The 19,983-nt window shown below is 52.3% G+C and overlaps 2 long non-coding RNA genes across 2 annotated transcripts; both read left to right on the plus strand.

The window, feature by feature from the left end:
* The first annotated feature begins 513 nt into the window (after positions 1 to 513).
* LOC135979670 (uncharacterized) lies at positions 514 to 8,144 on the plus strand. Its single transcript, XR_010596930.1, has 5 exons — positions 514 to 1,265; positions 1,372 to 1,525; positions 3,313 to 3,466; positions 5,254 to 7,088; positions 7,195 to 8,144. It is a non-coding gene; the product is annotated as an uncharacterized LOC135979670 (long non-coding RNA).
* A 209-nt stretch (positions 8,145 to 8,353) lies between these two features.
* LOC135979671 (uncharacterized) lies at positions 8,354 to 19,937 on the plus strand. The gene is made up of 7 exons (XR_010596931.1): positions 8,354 to 9,038; positions 9,145 to 10,997; positions 11,104 to 12,949; positions 13,056 to 14,908; positions 15,015 to 16,849; positions 16,956 to 18,799; positions 18,906 to 19,937. It is a non-coding gene; the product is annotated as an uncharacterized LOC135979671 (long non-coding RNA).
* Positions 19,938 to 19,983: the final 46 nt, after the last annotated feature.

The following is a 19,983-nucleotide window of genomic DNA, read 5'->3' on the forward strand; positions in this document are numbered from 1 at the left end:
TGACTGCCCTGTAACCAGGGTGTAAGGTCTTATACCTCTCACGCTTAAGCTAGGGGAGCCTTTCTGTGCCTGGGCGACTCCCCCCGACCCTCCAGCACTTGAGAAGGGTTGAACTTCTGTTTCTCTTAGTCACAGTAAATTCCCACAGAATGATTTCTACTTGGCTTTTTTGAGATTTGAAGTGAAATCTTACTCGGGACCTATCCCGGTCAGATGGAACATGGTGTGGCGAAGGGGCGGCTGTAAGGGGATGGCGGAGGCCGTGGAAAATTCGCCCCTTTTCTCAAAAAAGCCAAGAAATGGCCCAACCAAGCAAACGTCACAAAGTCTGGAAATGAACAGGGAAGGTGGGGGGCTCCTTTCGGACCCTCACTTCCGTGTAATCCTTCCTCAAGTCCTTTTGCCCTGCCCAATTTACACCGCTCAACCAACCACAACCTTCCCCTTTGTTTTCTTGTACACAAGAAAGAACGCTGTCGGACTGACGAGCGTCAACTGTAGGGATTCGGACAGCTCCGTTAGGTGTGTCCGAATTCCAGGCCTTGTGTCTCTTTGGTGATAAAGAGAGGAGATTCCTCGGGCTACGTTGGAAGAGACTGAGGTGGCGGTCCTTTCTGAAATGTGTTCATGTTGAGATGTTGTAGGTAGATGCGGTGGTATTCAGAGCCGGCACGTGGGTGCACCTAACCCTACTAACAGGACCGCGTCACAAGTAAAAGGGGTCTTTTCTGGTAAAGGTAGGGGGCACAAAGTTGTCATTTTCTTGGTGGGGTAGGAGGTAAGTCGGGAAGGGTGTCGCTGAGGGACAGAGGATTGATTGGAAAGGGGACACTCAGCAGGATCCTTCCCTTACCTGTTCATTTCCAGATCTTTTCACATTCAGGACTCCTCCCACCCTCATTGTGTAAAGGAGGTGTATTATATTAAAGAAAGGGTGACTGCCCTGTAATCAGGGTTCAGGTAGCTTTCCCTTTTCTCCTCTCTGCATCGGCCCTCTTCACGCCAAGGTCCAAAGTGAGCTCCCTCTAACTAGGGTGTGGGTCTTTCCCTGCCTTTCACAAGGTAACACTGCCATTTGGAAGATAGTTCTAGAAACCAGCCTCTTGAGAGGGTTCAGGGTTTGCCCTACTAGCTGTCCCGTGCCCTCCTCACTCACGCACTCAGCCAAGTCAAAGCCCGCGTCCTCTGCATCCACCTGGACCCGCCTTCTGCCGCAAGCTCTCGTGCGCTCTGAAAGAGATCGGTGCCGAAAAGTAGGCATTAGGGTAATTTCCGGCAGGGCCGAGTACCTTGCCAATGTCATCTGAATCTACCTTGTACACGTGCTCTCTACTGAGCCACAGCTAACCCGCTTCACCTCTCTCTTTCTAGCAACTCAAAGGACAAAATGGACAAGACGACACAAGCACCAAAGAAACTGCAGGAAAAGGGAAGAAAAAGCCACGGCCAACGGCTGCACACACCGCACCCCTGTACCGAGGGATCGGGTTCGACACTTCTCCTCACAGGCTTAATCCCCCTTCAGGTGCCCGGTAAAAGGACCTCTCTGTAAACAAGGATCACGGTCCATTGCTTGCCAACCAAAATGCTTTATGGGTCCCTTCCATAGCTGAGGAGGAGCGAGCCCCCTTTAAAACGGGTTGAGGTCTCTGTGAGTTTCAGCTCCTTAGGACCTAGCCTTTAAAATGCCCCGGGCCATTGACCTCTCCCTGTCAGAAGGGTGCAGGTCTCCCCTTTCTAACTCCTCTTGGGCCGTTGGCACTGGCCGGGCAACGAGACCACCCACTTCCGAGGGAACGGAGGTCTCTCCTTTACAGCGCTTTTCGCTCTGGCCCATTGGAAGGCCCCAGGCTTAAGGACCACCCTGTAAGGAGGGTTTCGGTCTCCTTTGCCATGCAAATTAAGCCACAGGTCACTTTGACACGCCCGGCAAAATGACTGCCCTGTAACCAGGGTGTAAGGTCTTATACCTCTCACGCTTAAGCTAGGGGAGCCTTTCTGTGCCTGTGGCTTAGCGACTCCCCCCGACCCTCCACCACTTCAGAAGAGTTGAACTTCTGTTTCTCTTAGTCACAGTAAATTCCCACAGAATGATTTCTACTTGGCTTTTTTGAGATTTGAAGTGAAATCTTATTTGGGACCTATCCCGGTCAGATGGAACATGGTGTGGCGAAGGGGCGGCTGTAAGGGGATGGCGGAGGCCGTGGAAAATTCGCCCCTTTTCTCAAAAAAGCCAAGAAATGGCCCAACCAAGCAAACGTCACAAAGTCTGGAAATGAACAGGGGAGGTGGGGGGCTCCTTTCGGACCCTCACTTCCGTGTAATCCTTCCTCAAGTCCTTTTGCCCTGCCCAATTTACACCGCTCAACCAACCACAACTTTCCCCTTTGTTTTCTTGTGCACAAGAAAGAACGCTGTCGGACTGACGAGCGTCAACTGTAGGGATTCGGACAGCTCCGTTAGTTGTGTCCGAATTCCAGGCCTTGTGTCTCTTTGGTGATAAAGAGAGGAGATTCCTCGGGCTACGTTGGAAGAGACTGAGGTGGCGGTCCTTTCTGAAATGTGTTCATGTTGAGATGTTGTAGGTAGATGCGGTGGTATTCAGAGCCGGCACGTGGGTGCACCTAACCCTACTAACAGGACCGCGTCACAAGTAAAAGGGGTCTTTTCTGGTAAAGGTAGGGGGCACAAAGTTGTCATTTTCTTGGTGGGGTAGGAGTTAAGTCGGGAAGGGTGTCGCTGAGGGACGGAGGATTGATTGGAAAGGGGACACTCAGCAGGATCCTTCCCTTACCTGTTCATTTCCAGATCTTTTCACATTCAGGACTCCCCCCACCCTCATTGTGTAACGGAGGTGTATTATATTAAAGAAAGGGTGACTGCCCTGTAATCAGGGTTCAGGTCGCTTTCCCTTTTCTCCTCTCTGCATCGGCCCTCTTCACGCCAAGGTCCAAAGTGAGCTCCCTCTAACTAGGGTGTGGGTCTTTCCCTGCCTTTCACAAGGTAACACTGCCATTTGGAAGATAGTTCTAGAAACCAGCCTCTTGAGAGGGTTCAGGGTTTGCCCTACTAGCTGTCCCGTGCCCTCCTCACTCACGCACTCAGCCAAGTCAAAGCCCGCGTCCTCTGCATCCACCTGGACCCGCCTTCTGCCGCAAGCTCTCCTGCGCTCTGAAAGAGATCGGTGCCGAAAAGTAGGCATTAGGGTAATTTCCGGCAGGGCCGAGTACCTTGCCAATGTCATCTGAATCTACCTTGTACACGTGCTCTCTACTGAGCCACAGCTAACCCGCTTCACCTCTCTCTTTCTAGCAACTCAAAGGACAAAATGGACAAGACGACACAAGCACCAAAGCAACTGCAGGAAAAGGGAAGAAAAAGCCACGGCCAACGGCTGCACACACCGCACCCCTGTACCGAGGGATCGGGTTCGACACTTCTCCTCACAGGCTTAATCCCCCTTCAGGTGCCCGGTAAAAGGACCTCCCTGTAAACAAGGATCACGGTCCATTCCTTGCCAACCAAAATGCTTTATGGGTCCCTTCCATAGCTGAGGAGGAGCGAGCCCCCTTTAAAACGGGTTGAGGTCTCTGTGAGTTTCAGCTCCTTAGGACCTAGCCTTTAAAATGCCCCGGGCCGTTGACCTCTCCCTGTCAGAAGGGTGCAGGTCTCCCCTTTCTAACTCCTCTTGGGCCGTTGGCACTCGCCGGGCAACGAGACCACCCACTTCCGAGGGAACGGAGGTCTCTCCTTTACAGCGCTTTTCGCTCTGGCCCATTGGAAGGCCCCTGGCTTAAGGACCACCCTGTAAGGAGGGTTTCGGTCTCCTTTGCCATGCAAATTAAGCCACAGGTCACTTTGACACGCCCGGCAAAATGACTGCCCTGTAACCAGGGTGTAAGGTCTTATACCTCTCACGCTTAAGCTAGGGGAGCCTTTCTGTGCCTGTGGCTTAGCGACTCCCCCCGACCCTCCACCACTTGAGAAGAGTTGAACTTCTGTTTCTCTTAGTCACAGTAAATTCCCACAGAATGATTTCTACTTGGCTTTTTTGAGATTTGAAGTGAAATCTTATTTGGGACCTATCCCGGTCAGATGGAACATGGTGTGGCGAAGGGGCGGCTGTAAGGGGATGGAGGAGGCCGTGGAAAATTCGCCCCTTTTCTCAAAAAAGCCAAGAAATGGCCCAACCAAGCAAACGTCACAAAGTCTGGAAATGAACAGGGGAGGTGGGGGGCTCCTTTCGGACCCTCACTTCCGTGTAATCCTTCCTCAAGTCCTTTTGCCCTGCCCAATTTACACCGCTCAACCAACCACAACTTTCCCCTTTGTTTTCTTGTGCACAAGAAAGAACGCTGTCGGACTGACGAGCGTCAACTGTAGGGATTCGGACAGCTCCGTTAGTTGTGTCCGAATTCCAGGCCTTGTGTCTCTTTGGTGATAAAGAGAGGAGATTCCTCGGGCTACGTTGGAAGAGACTGAGGTGGCGGTCCTTTCTGAAATGTGTTCATGTTGAGATGTTGTAGGTAGATGCGGTGGTATTCAGAGCCGGCACGTGGGTGCACCTAACCCTACTAACAGGACCGCGTCACAAGTAAAAGGGGTCTTTTCTGGTAAAGGTAGGGGGCACAAAGTTGTCATTTTCTTGGTGGGGTAGGAGTTAAGTCGGGAAGGGTGTCGCTGAGGGACGGAGGATTGATTGGAAAGGGGACACTCAGCAGGATCCTTCCCTTACCTGTTCATTTCCAGATCTTTTCACATTCAGGACTCCCCCCACCCTCATTGTGTAACGGAGGTGTATTATATTAAAGAAAGGGTGACTGCCCTGTAATCAGGGTTCAGGTCGCTTTCCCTTTTCTCCTCTCTGCATCGGCCCTCTTCACGCCAAGGTCCAAAGTGAGCTCCCTCTAACTAGGGTGTGGGTCTTTCCCTGCCTTTCACAAGGTAACACTGCCATTTGGAAGATAGTTCTAGAAACCAGCCTCTTGAGAGGGTTCAGGGTTTGCCCTACTAGCTGTCCCGTGCCCTCCTCACTCACGCACTCAGCCAAGTCAAAGCCCGCGTCCTCTGCATCCACCTGGACCCGCCTTCTGCCGCAAGCTCTCCTGCGCTCTGAAAGAGATCGGTGCCGAAAAATAGGCATTAGGGTAATTTCCGGCAGGGCCGAGTACCTTGCCAATGTCATCTGAATCTACCTTCTACACGTGCTCTCTACTGAGCCACAGCTAACCCGCTTCACCTCTCTCTTTCTAGCAACTCAAAGGACAAAATGGACAAGACGACACAAGCACCAAAGCAACTGCAGGAAAAGGGAAGAAAAAGCCACGGCCAACGGCTGCACACACCGCACCCCTGTACCGAGGGATCGGGTTCGACACTTCTCCTCACAGGCTTAATCCCCCTTCAGGTGCCCGGTAAAAGGACCTCCCTGTAAACAAGGATCACGGTCCATTGCTTGCCAACCAAAATGCTTTATGGGTCCCTTCCATAGCTGAGGAGGAGCGAGCCCCCTTTAAAACGGGTTGAGGTCTCTGTGAGTTTCAGCTCCTTAGGACCTAGCCTTTAAAATGCCCCGGGCCGTTGACCTCTCCCTGTCAGAAGGGTGCAGGTCTCCCCTTTCTAACTCCTCTTGGGCCGTTGGCACTCGCTGGGCAACGAGACCACCCACTTCCGAGGGAACGGAGGTCTCTCCTTTACAGCGCTTTTCGCTCTGGCCCATTGGAAGGCCCCTGGCTTAAGGACCACCCTGTAAGGAGGGTTTCGGTCTCCTTTGCCATGCAAATTAAGCCACAGGTCACTTTGACACGCCCGGCAAAATGACTGCCCTGTAACCAGGGTGTAAGGTCTTATACCTCTCACGCTTAAGCTAGGGGAGCCTTTCTGTGCCTGTGGCTTAGCGACTCCCCCCGACCCTCCACCACTTGAGAAGAGTTGAACTTCTGTTTCTCTTAGTCACAGTAAATTCCCACAGAATGATTTCTACTTGGCTTTTTTGAGATTTGAAGTGAAATCTTATTTGGGACCTATCCCGGTCAGATGGAACATGGTGTGGCGAAGGGGCGGCTGTAAGGGGATGGCGGAGGCCGTGGAAAATTCGCCCCTTTTCTCAAAAAAGCCAAGAAATGGCCCAACCAAGCAAACGTCACAAAGTCTGGAAATGAACAGGGGAGGTGGGGGGCTCCTTTCGGACCCTCACTTCCCTGTAATCCTTCCTCAAGTCCTTTTGCCCTGCCCAATTTACACCACTCAACCAACCACAACTTTCCCCTTTGTTTTCTTGTGCACAAGAAAGAACGCTGTCGGACTGACGAGCGTCAACTGTAGGGATTCGGACAGCTCCGTTAGTTGTGTCCGAATTCCAGGCCTTGTGTCTCTTTGGTGATAAAGAGAGGAGATTCCTCGGGCTACGTTGGAAGAGACTGAGGTGGCGGTCCTTTCTGAAATGTGTTCATGTTGAGATGTTGTAGGTAGATGCGGTGGTATTCAGAGCCGGCACGTGGGTGCACCTAACCCTACTAACAGGACCGCGTCACAAGTAAAAGGGGTCTTTTCTGGTAAAGGTAGGGGGCACAAAGTTGTCATTTTCTTGGTGGGGTAGGAGGTAAGTCGGGAAAGGTGTCGCTGAGGGACGGAGGATTGATTGGAAAGGGGACCCTCAGCAGGATCCCTCCCTTACCTGTTCATTTCCAGATCTTTTCACATTCAGGACTCCCCCCACCCTCATTGTGTAACGGAGGTGTATTATATTAAAGAAAGGGTGACTGCCCTGTAATCAGGGTTCAGGTCGCTTTCCCTTTTCTCCTCTCTGCATCGGCCCTCTTCACGCCAAGGTCCAAAGTGAGCTCCCTCTAACTAGGGTGTGGGTCTTTCCCTGCCTTTCACAAGGTAACACTGCCATTTGGAAGATAGTTCTAGAAACCAGCCTCTTGAGAGGGTTCAGGGTTTGCCCTACTAGCTGTCCCGTACCCTCCTCACTCACGCACTCAGCCAAGTCAAAGCCCGCGTCCTCTGCATCCACCTGGACCCGCCTTCTGCCGCAAGCTCTCCTGCGCTCTGAAAGAGATCGGTGCCGAAAAGTAGGCATTAGGGTAATTTCCGGCAGGGCCGAGTACCTTGCCAATGTCATCTGAATCTACCTTGTACACGTGCTCTCTACTGAGCCACAGCTAACCCGCTTCACCTCTCTCTTTCTAGCAACTCAAAGGACAAAATGGACAAGACGACACAAGCACCAAAGCAACTGCAGGAAAAGGGAAGAAAAAGCCACGGCCAACGGCTGCACACACCGCACACACCACACCCCTGTACCGAGGGATCGGGTTCGACACTTCTCCTCACAGGCTTAATCCCCCTTCAGGTGCCCGGTAAAAGGACCTCCCTGTAAACAAGGATCACGGTCCATTCCTTGCCAACCAAAATGCTTTATGGGTCCCTTCCATAGCTGAGGAGGAGCGAGCCCCCTTTAAAACGGGTTGAGGTCTCTGTGAGTTTCAGCTCCTTAGGGCCTAGCCTTTAAAATGCCCCGGGCCGTTGACCTCTCCCTGTCAGAAGGGTGCAGGTCTCCCCTTTCTAACTCCTCTTGGGCCGTTGGCACTCGCTGGGCAACGAGACCACCCACTTCCGAGGGAACGGAGGTCTCTCCTTTACAGCGCTTTTCGCTCTGGCCTATTGGAAGGCCCCTGGCTTAAGGACCACCCTGTAAGGAGGGTTTCGGTCTCCTTTGCCATGCAAATTAAGCCACAGGTCACTTTGACACGCCCGGCAAAATGACTGCCCTGTAACCAGGGTGTAAGGTCTTATACCTCTCACGCTTAAGCTAGGGGAGCCTTTCTGTGCCTGTGGCTTAGCGACTCCCCCCGACCCTCCACCACTTGAGAAGAGTTGAACTTCTGTTTCTCTTAGTCACAGTAAATTCCCACAGAATGATTTCTACTTGGCTTTTTTGAGATTTGAAGTGAAATCTTATTTGGGACCTATCCCGGTCAGATGGAACATGGTGTGGCGAAGGGGCGGCTGTAAGGGGATGGAGGAGGCCGTGGAAAATTCGCCCCTTTTCTCAAAAAAGCCAAGAAATGGCCCAACCAAGCAAACGTCACAAAGTCTGGAAATGAACAGGGGAGGTGGGGGGCTCCTTTCGGACCCTCACTTCCGTGTAATCCTTCCTTAAGTCCTTTTCCCCTGCCCAATTTACACCGCTCAACCAACCACAACTTTCCCCTTTGTTTTCTTGTGCACAAGAAAGAATGCTGTCGGACTGACGAGCGTCAACTGTAGGGATTCGGACAGCTCCGTTAGTTGTGTCCGAATTCCAGGCCTTGTGTCTCTTTGGTGATAAAGAGAGGAGATTCCTCGGGCTACGTTGGAAGAGACTGAGGTGGCGGTCCTTTCTGAAATGTGTTCATGTTGAGATGTTGTAGGTAGATGCGGTGGTATTCAGAGCTGGCACGTGGGTGCACCTAACCCTACTAACAGGACCGCGTCACAAGTAAAAGGGGTCTTTTCTGGTAAAGGTAGGGGGCACAAAGTTGTCATTTTCTTGGTGGGGTAGGAGGTAAGTCGGGAAGGGTGTCGCTGAGGGACGGAGGATTGATTGGAAAGGGGACACTCAGCAGGATCCTTCCCTTACCTGTTCATTTCCAGATCTTTTCACATTCAGGACTCCCCCCACCCTCATTGTGTAAAGGAGGTGTATTATATTAAAGAAAGGGTGACTGCCCTGTAATCAGGGTTCAGGTAGCTTTCCCTTTTCTCCTCTCTGCATCGGCCCTCTTCACGCCAAGGTCCAAAGTGAGCTCCCTCTAACTAGGGTGTGGGTCTTTCCCTGCCTTTCACAAGGTAACACTGCCATTTGGAAGATAGTTCTAGAAACCAGCCTCTTGAGAGGGTTCAGGGTTTGCCCTACTAGCTGTCCCGTGCCCTCCTCACTCACGCACTCAGCCAAGTCAAAGCCCGCGTCCTCTGCATCCACCTGGACCCGCCTTCTGCCGCAAGCTCTCCTGCGCTCTGAAAGAGATCGGTGCCGAAAAGTAGGCATTAGGGTAATTTCCGGCAGGGCCGAGTACCTTGCCAATGTCATCTGAATCTACCTTGTACACGTGCTCTCTACTGAGCCACAGCTAACCCGCTTCACCTCTCTCTTTCTAGCAACTCAAAGGACAAAATGGACAAGACGACACAAGCACCAAAGAAACTGCAGGAAAAGGGAAGAAAAAGCCACGGCCAACGGCTGCACACACCGCACACACAGCACACACCGCACCCCTGTACCGAGGGATCGGGTTCGACACTTCTCCTCACAGGCTTAATCCCCCTTCAGGTGCCCGGTAAAAGGACCTCTCTGTAAACAAGGATCACGGTCCATTGCTTGCCAACCAAAATGCTTTATGGGTCCCTTCCATAGCTGAGGAGGAGCGAGCCCCCTTTAAAACGGGTTGAGGTCTCTGTGAGTTTCAGCTCCTTAGGACCTAGCCTTTAAAATGCCCCGGGCCGTTGACCTCTCCCTGTCAGAAGGGTGCAGGTCTCCCCTTTCTAACTCCTCTTGGGCCGTTGGCACTCGCTGGGCAACGAGACCACCCACTTCCGAGGGAACGGAGGTCTCTCCTTTACAGCGCTTTTCGCTCTGGCCCATTGGAAGGCCCCAGGCTTAAGGACCACCCTGTAAGGAGGGTTTCGGTCTCCTTTGCCATGCAAATTAAGCCACAGGTCACTTTGACACGCCCGGCAAAATGACTGCCCTGTAACCAGGGTGTAAGGTCTTATACCTCTCACGCTTAAGCTAGGGGAGCCTTTCTGTGCCTGTGGCTTAGCGACTCCCCCCGACCCTCCACCACTTGAGAAGAGTTGAACTTCTGTTTCTCTTAGTCACAGTAAATTCCCACAGAATGATTTCTACTTGGCTTTTTTGAGATTTGAAGTGAAATCTTATTTGGGACCTATCCCGGTCAGATGGAACATGGTGTGGCGAAGGGGCGGCTGTAAGGGGATGGCGGAGGCCGTGGAAAATTCGCCCCTTTTCTCAAAAAAGCCAAGAAATGGCCCAACCAAGCAAACGTCACAAAGTCTGGAAATGAACAGGGGAGGTGGGGGGCTCCTTTCGGACCCTCACTTCCGTGTAATCCTTCCTCAAGTCCTTTTGCCCTGCCCAATTTACACCGCTCAACCAACCACAACTTTCCCCTTTGTTTTCTTGTGCACAAGAAAGAACGCTGTCGGACTGACGAGCGTCAACTGTAGGGATTCGGACAGCTCCGTTAGTTGTGTCCGAATTCCAGGCCTTGTGTCTCTTTGGTGATAAAGAGAGGAGATTCCTCGGGCTACGTTGGAAGAGACTGAGGTGGCGGTCCTTTCTGAAATGTGTTCATGTTGAGATGTTGTAGGTAGATGCGGTGGTATTCAGAGCCGGCACGTGGGTGCACCTAACCCTACTAACAGGACCGCGTCACAAGTAAAAGGGGTCTTTTCTGGTAAAGGTAGGGGGCACAAAGTTGTCATTTTCTTGGTGGGGTAGGAGGTAAGTCGGGAAAGGTGTCGCTGAGGGACGGAGGATTGATTGGAAAGGGGACCCTCAGCAGGATCCCTCCCTTACCTGTTCATTTCCAGATCTTTTCACATTCAGGACTCCCCCCACCCTCATTGTGTAACGGAGGTGTATTATATTAAAGAAAGGGTGACTGCCCTGTAATCAGGGTTCAGGTCGCTTTCCCTTTTCTCCTCTCTGCATCGGCCCTCTTCACGCCAAGGTCCAAAGTGAGCTCCCTCTAACTAGGGTGTGGGTCTTTCCCTGCCTTTCACAAGGTAACACTGCCATTTGGAAGATAGTTCTAGAAACCAGCCTCTTGAGAGGGTTCAGGGTTTGCCCTACTAGCTGTCCCGTACCCTCCTCACTCACGCACTCAGCCAAGTCAAAGCCCGCGTCCTCTGCATCCACCTGGACCCGCCTTCTGCCGCAAGCTCTCCTGCGCTCTGAAAGAGATCGGTGCCGAAAAGAAGGAATTAGGGTAATTTCCGGCAGGGCCGAGTACCTTGCCAATGTCATCTGAATCTACCTTGTACACGTGCTCTCTACTGAGCCACACCTAACCCGCTTCACCTCTCTCTTTCTAGCAACTCAAAGGACAAAATGAACAAGACGACACAAGCACCAAAGAAACTGCAGGAAAAGGGAAGAAAAAGCCACTGCCAACGGCTGCACACACCGCACACACAGCACACACCGCACCCTGTACCGAGGGATCGGGTTCGACACTTCTCCTCACAGGCTTAATCCCCCTTCAGGTGCCCGGTAAAAGGACCTCCCTGTAAACAAGGATCAAGGTCCATTCCTTACCAACCAAAATGCTTTATGGGTCCCTTCCATAGTTGAGGCGGAGCGACCCCCCTTTAAAAAGGGTTGAGGTCTCTGTGGGTTGGAGCTCCTTAGGACCTAGCCTTTAAAATGCCCTGGGCCGTTGACCTCTCCCTGTCAGAAGGGTGCAGGTCTCCCCTTTCTAACTCCTCTTGGGCCGTTGGCACTCGCTGGGCAACGACACCACCCACTACTGAGGGAACGGAGGTCTCTCCTTTACAGCGCTTTTCGCTCTGGCCCATTGGAAGGCCCAAGGCTTAAGGACCACCCTGTAAGGAGGGTTTCGGTCTCCTTTGCCATGCAAATTAAGCCACAAGTCACTTTGACAGGCCCGGCAAAATGACTGCCCTGTAACCAGGGTGTAAGGTCTTATACCTCTCACGCTTAAGCTAGGGGAGCCTTTCTGTGCCTGGGCGACTCCCCCCGACCCTCCAGCACTTGAGAAGGGTTGAACTTCTGTTTCTCTTAGTCACAGTAAATTCCCACAGAATGATTTCTACTTGGCTTTTTTGAGATTTGAAGTGAAATCTTATTTGGGACCTATCCCGGTCAGATGGAACATGGTGTGGCGAAGGGGCGGCTGTAAGGGGATGGCGGAGGCCGTGGAAAATTCGCCCCTTTTCTCAAAAAAGCCAAGAAATGGCCCAACCAAGCAAACGTCACAAAGTCTGGAAATGAACAGGGGAGGAGGGGGGCTCCTTTCGGACCCTCACTTCCGTGTAATCCTTCCTCAAGTCCTTTTGCCCTGCCCAATTTACACCGCTCAACCAACCACAACTTTCCCCTTTGTTTTCTTGTGCACAAGAAAGAACGCTGTCGGACTGACGAGCGTCAACTGTAGGGATTCGGACAGCTCCGTTAGGTGTGTCCGAATTCCCGGCCTTGTGTCTCTTTGGTGATAAAGAGAGGAGATTCCTCGGGCTACGTTGGAAGAGACTGAGGTGGCGGTCCTTTCTGAAATGTGTTCATGTTGAGATGTTGTAGGTAGATGCGGTGGTATTCAGAGCCGGCACGTGGGTGCACCTAACCCTACTAACAGGACCGCGTCACAAGTAAAAGGGGTCTTTTCTGGTAAAGGTAGGGGGCACAAAGTTGTCATTTTCTTGGTGGGGTAGGAGGTAAGTCGGGAAGGGTGTCGCTGAGGGACAGAGGATTTATTGGAAAGGGGACACTCAGCAGGATCCTTCCCTTACCTGTTCATTTCCAGATCTTTTCACATTCAGGACTCCCCCCACCCTCATTGTGTAAAGGAGGTGTATTATATTAAAGAAAGGGTGACTGCCCTGTAATCAGGGTTCAGGTAGCTTTCCCTTTTCTCCTCTCTGCATCGGCCCTCTTCACGCCAAGGTCCAAAGTGAGCTCCCTCTAACTAGGGTGTGGGTCTTTCCCTGCCTTTCACAAGGTAACACTGCCATTTGGAAGATAGTTCTAGAAACCAGCCTCTTGAGAGGGTTCAGGGTTTGCCCTACTAGCTGTCCCGTGCCCTCCTCACTCACGCACTCAGCCAAGTCAAAGCCCGCGTCCTCTGCATCCACCTGGACCCGCCTTCTGCCGCAAGCTCTCCTGCGCTCTGAAAGAGATCGGTGCCGAAAAGTAGGCATTAGGGTAATTTCCGGCAGGGCCGAGTACCTTGCCAATGTCATCTGAATCTACCTTGTACACGTGCTCTCTACTGAGCCACAGCTAACCCGCTTCACCTCTCTCTTTCTAGCAACTCAAAGGACAAAATGGACAAGACGACACAAGCACCAAAGAAACTGCAGGAAAAGGGAAGAAAAAGCCACGGCCAACGGCTGCACACACCGCACACACAGCACACACCGCACCCCTGTACCGAGGGATCGGGTTCGACACTTCTCCTCACAGGCTTAATCCCCCTTCAGGTGCCCGGTAAAAGGACCTCTCTGTAAACAAGGATCACGGTCCATTGCTTGCCAACCAAAATGCTTTATGGGTCCCTTCCATAGCTGAGGAGGAGCGAGCCCCCTTTAAAACGGGTTGAGGTCTCTGTGAGTTTCAGCTCCTTAGGACCTAGCCTTTAAAATGCCCCGGGCCGTTGACCTCTCCCTGTCAGAAGGGTGCAGGTCTCCCCTTTCTAACTCCTCTTGGGCCGTTGGCACTCGCTGGGCAACGAGACCACCCACTTCCGAGGGAACGGAGGTCTCTCCTTTACAGCGCTTTTCGCTCTGGCCCATTGGAAGGCCCCAGGCTTAAGGACCACCCTGTAAGGAGGGTTTCGGTCTCCTTTGCCATGCAAATTAAGCCACAGGTCACTTTGACACGCCCGGCAAAATGACTGCCCTGTAACCAGGGTGTAAGGTCTTATACCTCTCACGCTTAAGCTAGGGGAGCCTTTCTGTGCCTGTGGCTTAGCGACTCCCCCCGACCCTCCACCACTTGAGAAGAGTTGAACTTCTGTTTCTCTTAGTCACAGTAAATTCCCACAGAATGATTTCTACTTGGCTTTTTTGAGATTTGAAGTGAAATCTTATTTGGGACCTATCCCGGTCAGATGGAACATGGTGTGGCGAAGGGGCGGCTGTAAGGGGATGGCGGAGGCCGTGGAAAATTCGCCCCTTTTCTCAAAAAAGCCAAGAAATGGCCCAACCAAGCAAACGTCACAAAGTCTGGAAATGAACAGGGGAGGTGGGGGGCTCCTTTCGGACCCTCACTTCCGTGTAATCCTTCCTCAAGTCCTTTTGCCCTGCCCAATTTACACCGCTCAACCAACCACAACTTTCCCCTTTGTTTTCTTGTGCACAAGAAAGAACGCTGTCGGACTGACGAGCGTCAACTGTAGGGATTCGGACAGCTCCGTTAGTTGTGTCCGAATTCCAGGCCTTGTGTCTCTTTGGTGATAAAGAGAGGAGATTCCTCGGGCTACGTTGGAAGAGACTGAGGTGGCGGTCCTTTCTGAAATGTGTTCATGTTGAGATGTTGTAGATAGATGCGGTGGTATTCAGAGCCGGCACGTGGGTGCACCTAACCCTACTAACAGGACCGCGTCACAAGTAAAAGGGGTCTTTTCTGGTAAAGGTAGGGGGCACAAAGTTGTCATTTTCTTGGTGGGGTAGGAGGTAAGTCGGGAAAGGTGTCGCTGAGGGACGGAGGATTGATTGGAAAGGGGACCCTCAGCAGGATCCCTCCCTTACCTGTTCATTTCCAGATCTTTTCACATTCAGGACTCCCCCCACCCTCATTGTGTAAAGGAGGTGTATTATATTAAAGAAAGGGTGACTGCCCTGTAATCAGGGTTCAGGTCGCTTTCCCTTTTCTCCTCTCTGCATCGGCCCTCTTCACGCCAAGGTCCAAAGTGAGCTCCCTCTAACTAGGGTGTGGGTCTTTCCCTGCCTTTCACAAGGTAACACTGCCATTTGGAAGATAGTTCTAGAAACCAGCCTCTTGAGAGGGTTCAGGGTTTGCCCTACTAGCTGTCCCGTGCCCTCCTCACTCACGCACTCAGCCAAGTCAAAGCCCGCGTCCTCTGCATCCACCTGGACCCGCCTTCAGCCGCAAGCTCTCCTGCGCTCTGAAAGAGATCGGTGCCGAAAAGTAGGCATTAGGGTAATTTCCGGCAGGGCCGAGTACCTTGCCAATGTCATCTGAATCTACCTTGTACACGTGCTCTCTACTGAGCCACAGCTAACCCGCTTCACCTCTCTCTTTCTAGCAACTCAAAGGACAAAATGGACAAGACGACACAAGCACCAAAGCAACTGCAGGAAAAGGGAAGAAAAAGCCACGGCCAACGGCTGCACACACCGCACCCCTGTACCGAGGGATCGGGTTCGACACTTCTCCTCACAGGCTTAATCCCCCTTCAGGTGCCCGGTAAAAGGACCTCCCTGTAAACAAGGATCACGGTCCATTGCTTGCCAACCAAAATGCTTTATGGGTCCCTTCCATAGCTGAGGAGGAGCGAGCCCCCTTTAAAACGGGTTGAGGTCTCTGTGAGTTTCAGCTCCTTAGGACCTAGCCTTTAAAATGCCCCGGGCCGTTGACCTCTCCCTGTCAGAAGGGTGCAGGTGTCCCCTTTCTAACTCCTCTTGGGCCGTTGGCACTCGCTGGGCAACGAGACCACCCACTTCCGAGGGAACGGAGGTCTCTCCTTTACAGCGCTTTTCGCTCTGGCCCATTGGAAGGCCCCAGGCTTAAGGACCACCCTGTAAGGAGGGTTTCGGTCTCCTTTGCCATGCAAATTAAGCCACAGGTCACTTTGACACGCCCGGCAAAATGACTGCCCTGTAACCAGGGTGTAAGGTCTTATACCTCTCACGCTTAAGCTAGGGGAGCCTTTCTGTGCCTGTGGCTTAGCGACTCCCCCCGACCCTCCACCACTTGAGAAGAGTTGAACTTCTGTTTCTCTTAGTCACAGTAAATTCCCACAGAATGATTTCTACTTGGCTTTTTTGAGATTTGAAGTGAAATCTTATTTGGGACCTATCCCGGTCAGATGGAACATGGTGTGGCGAAGGGGCGGCTGTAAGGGGATGGCGGAGGCCGTGGAAAATTCGCCCCTTTTCTCAAAAAAGCCAAGAAATGGCCCAACCAAGCAAACGTCACAAAGTCTGGAAATGAACAGGGGAGGTGGGGGGCTCCTTTCGGACCCTCACTTCCCTGTAATCCTTCCTCAAGTCCTTTTGCCCTGCCCAATTTACACCGCTCAACCAACCACAACTTTCCCCTTTGTTTTCTTGTGCACAAGAAAGAACGCTGTCGGACTGACGAGCGTCAACTGTAGGGATTCGGACAGCTCCGTTAGTTGTGTCCGAATTCCAGGCCTTGTGTCTCTTTGGTGATAAAGAGAGGAGATTCCTCGGGCTACGTTGGAAGAGACTGAGGTGGCGGTCCTTTCTGAAATGTGTTCATGTTGAGATGTTGTAGGTAGATGCGGTGGTATTCAGAGCCGGCACGTGGGTGCACCTAACCCTACTAACAGGACCGCGTCACAAGTAAAAGGGGTCTTTTCTGGTAAAGGTAGGGGGCACAAAGTTGTCATTTTCTTGGTGGGGTAGGAGGTAAGTCGGGAAAGGTGTCGCTGAGGGACGGAGGATTGATTGGAAAGGGGACCCTCAGCAGGATCCCTCCCTTACCTGTTCATTTCCAGATCTTTTCACATTCAGGACTCCCCCCACCCTCATTGTGTAACGGAGGTGTATTATATTAAAGAAAGGGTGACTGCCCTGTAATCAGGGTTCAGGTCGCTTTCCCTTTTCTCCTCTCTGCATCGGCCCTCTTCACGCCAAGGTCCAAAGTGAGCTCCCTCTAACTAGGGTGTGGGTCTTTCCCTGCCTTTCACAAGGTAACACTGCCATTTGGAAGATAGTTCTAGAAACCAGCCTCTTGAGAGGGTTCAGGGTTTGCCCTACTAGCTGTCCCGTACCCTCCTCACTCACGCACTCAGCCAAGTCAAAGCCCGCGTCCTCTGCATCCACCTGGACCCGCCTTCTGCCGCAAGCTCTCCTGCGCTCTGAAAGAGATCGGTGCCGAAAAGTAGGCATTAGGGTAATTTCCGGCAGGGCCGAGTACCTTGCCAATGTCATCTGAATCTACCTTGTACACGTGCTCTCTACTGAGCCACAGCTAACCCGCTTCACCTCTCTCTTTCTAGCAACTCAAAGGACAAAATGGACAAGACGACACAAGCACCAAAGCAACTGCAGGAAAAGGGAAGAAAAAGCCACGGCCAACGGCTGCACACACCGCACACACCACACCCCTGTACCGAGGGATCGGGTTCGACACTTCTCCTCACAGGCTTAATCCCCCTTCAGGTGCCCGGTAAAAGGACCTCCCTGTAAACAAGGATCACGGTCCATTCCTTGCCAACCAAAATGCTTTATGGGTCCCTTCCATAGCTGAGGAGGAGCGAGCCCCCTTTAAAACGGGTTGAGGTCTCTGTGAGTTTCAGCTCCTTAGGGCCTAGCCTTTAAAATGCCCCGGGCCGTTGACCTCTCCCTGTCAGAAGGGTGCAGGTCTCCCCTTTCTAACTCCTCTTGGGCCGTTGGCACTCGCTGGGCAACGAGACCACCCACTTCCGAGGGAACGGAGGTCTCTCCTTTACAGCGCTTTTCGCTCTGGCCCATTGGAAGGCCCCTGGCTTAAGGACCACCCTGTAAGGAGGGTTTCGGTCTCCTTTGCCATGCAAATTAAGCCACAGGTCACTTTGACAGGCCCGGCAAAATGACTGCCCTGTAACCAGGGTGTAAGGTCTTATACCTCTCACGCTTAAGCTAGGGGAGCCTTTCTGTGCCTGTGGCTTAGCGACTCCCCCCGACCCTCCAGCACTTGAGAAGGGTTGAACTTCTGTTTCTCTTAGTCACAGTAAATTCCCACAGAATGATTTCTACTTGGCTTTTTTGAGATTTGAAGTGAAATCTTATTTGGGACCTATCCCGGTCAGATGGAACATGGTGTGGCGAAGGGGCGGCTGTAAGGGGATGGCGGAGGCCGTGGAAAATTCGCCCCTTTTCTCAAAAAAGCCAAGAAATGGCCCAACCAAGCAAACGTCACAAAGTCTGGAAATGAACAGGGGAGGTGGGGGGCTCCTTTCGGACCCTCACTTCCCTGTAATCCTTCCTCAAGTCCTTTTGCCCTGCCCAATTTACACCGCTCAACCAACCACAACTTTCCCCTTTGTTTTCTTGTGCACAAGAAAGAACGCTGTCGGACTGACGAGCGTCAACTGTAGGGATTCGGACAGCTCCGTTAGTTGTGTCCGAATTCCAGGCCTTGTGTCTCTTTGGTGATAAAGAGAGGAGATTCCTCGGGCTACGTTGGAAGAGACTGAGGTGGCGGTCCTTTCTGAAATGTGTTCATGTTGAGATGTTGTAGGTAGATGCGGTGGTATTCAGAGCCGGCACGTGGGTGCACCTAACCCTACTAACAGGACCGCGTCACAAGTAAAAGGGGTCTTTTCTGGTAAAGGTAGGGGGCACAAAGTTGTCATTTTCTTGGTGGGGTAGGAGGTAAGTCGGGAAAGGTGTCGCTGAGGGACGGAGGATTGATTGGAAAGGGGACCCTCAGCAGGATCCCTCCCTTACCTGTTCATTTCCAGATCTTTTCACATTCAGGACTCCCCCCACCCTCATTGTGTAACGGAGGTGTATTATATTAAAGAAAGGGTGACTGCCCTGTAATCAGGGTTCAGGTCGCTTTCCCTTTTCTCCTCTCTGCATCGGCCCTCTTCACGCCAAGGTCCAAAGTGAGCTCCCTCTAACTAGGGTGTGGGTCTTTCCCTGCCTTTCACAAGGTAACACTGCCATTTGGAAGATAGTTCTAGAAACCAGCCTCTTGAGAGGGTTCAGGGTTTGCCCTACTAGCTGTCCCGTACCCTCCTCACTCACGCACTCAGCCAAGTCAAAGCCCGCGTCCTCTGCATCCACCTGGACCCGCCTTCTGCCGCAAGCTCTCCTGCGCTCTGAAAGAGATCGGTGCCGAAAAGTAGGCATTAGGGTAATTTCCGGCAGGGCCGAGTACCTTGCCAATGTCATCTGAATCTACCTTGTACACGTGCTCTCTACTGAGCCACAGCTAACCCGCTTCACCTCTCTCTTTCTAGCAACTCAAAGGACAAAATGGACAAGACGACACAAGCACCAAAGCAACTGCAGGAAAAGGGAAGAAAAAGCCACGGCCAACGGCTGCACACACCGCACACACCACACCCCTGTACCGAGGGATCGGGTTCGACACTTCTCCTCACAGGCTTAATCCCCCTTCAGGTGCCCGGTAAAAGGACCTCCCTGTAAACAAGGATCACGGTCCATTCCTTGCCAACCAAAATGCTTTATGGGTCCCTTCCATAGCTGAGGAGGAGCGAGCCCCCTTTAAAACGGGTTGAGGTCTCTGTGAGTTTCAGCTCCTTAGGGCCTAGCCTTTAAAATGCCCCGGGCCGTTGACCTCTCCCTGTCAGAAGGGTGCAGGTCTCCCCTTTCTAACTCCTCTTGGGCCGTTGGCACTCGCTGGGCAACGAGACCACCCACTTCCGAGGGAACGGAGGTCTCTCCTTTACAGCGCTTTTCGCTCTGGCCCATTGGAAGGCCCCTGGCTTAAGGACCACCCTGTAAGGAGGGTTTCGGTCTCCTTTGCCATGCAAATTAAGCCACAGGTCACTTTGACAGGCCCGGCAAAATGACTGCCCTGTAACCAGGGTGTAAGGTCTTATACCTCTCACGCTTAAGCTAGGGGAGCCTTTCTGTGCCTGTGGCTTAGCGACTCCCCCCGACCCTCCAGCACTTGAGAAGGGTTGAACTTCTGTTTCTCTTAGTCACAGTAAATTCCCACAGAATGATTTCTACTTGGCTTTTTTGAGATTTGAAGTGAAATCTTACTCGGGACCTATCCCAGTCAGATGGAACATGGTGCGGCGAAGGGGCGGCTGTAAGGGGATGGCGGAGGCCGTGGAAAATTCGCCCCTTTTCTCAAAAAAGCCAAGAAATGGCCCAACCAAGCAAACGTCACAAAGTCTGGAAATGAACAGGAGGGTTGGGGGGCTCCTTTCGGACCCTCACTTCCGTGTTATCCTTCCTCAAGTCCTTTTGCCCTGCCCAATTTACACCGCTCAACCAACCACAACTTTCACCCTTTGTTTTCTTGTGCACAAGAAAGAACACTGTCGGACTGACGAGCGCCAACTG

The sequence above is a fragment of the Chrysemys picta genome, unplaced genomic scaffold (genome assembly GCF_011386835.1).
Source record: "Chrysemys picta bellii isolate R12L10 unplaced genomic scaffold, ASM1138683v2 scaf1119, whole genome shotgun sequence".
Taxonomy (NCBI): domain Eukaryota; kingdom Metazoa; phylum Chordata; order Testudines; family Emydidae; genus Chrysemys; species Chrysemys picta.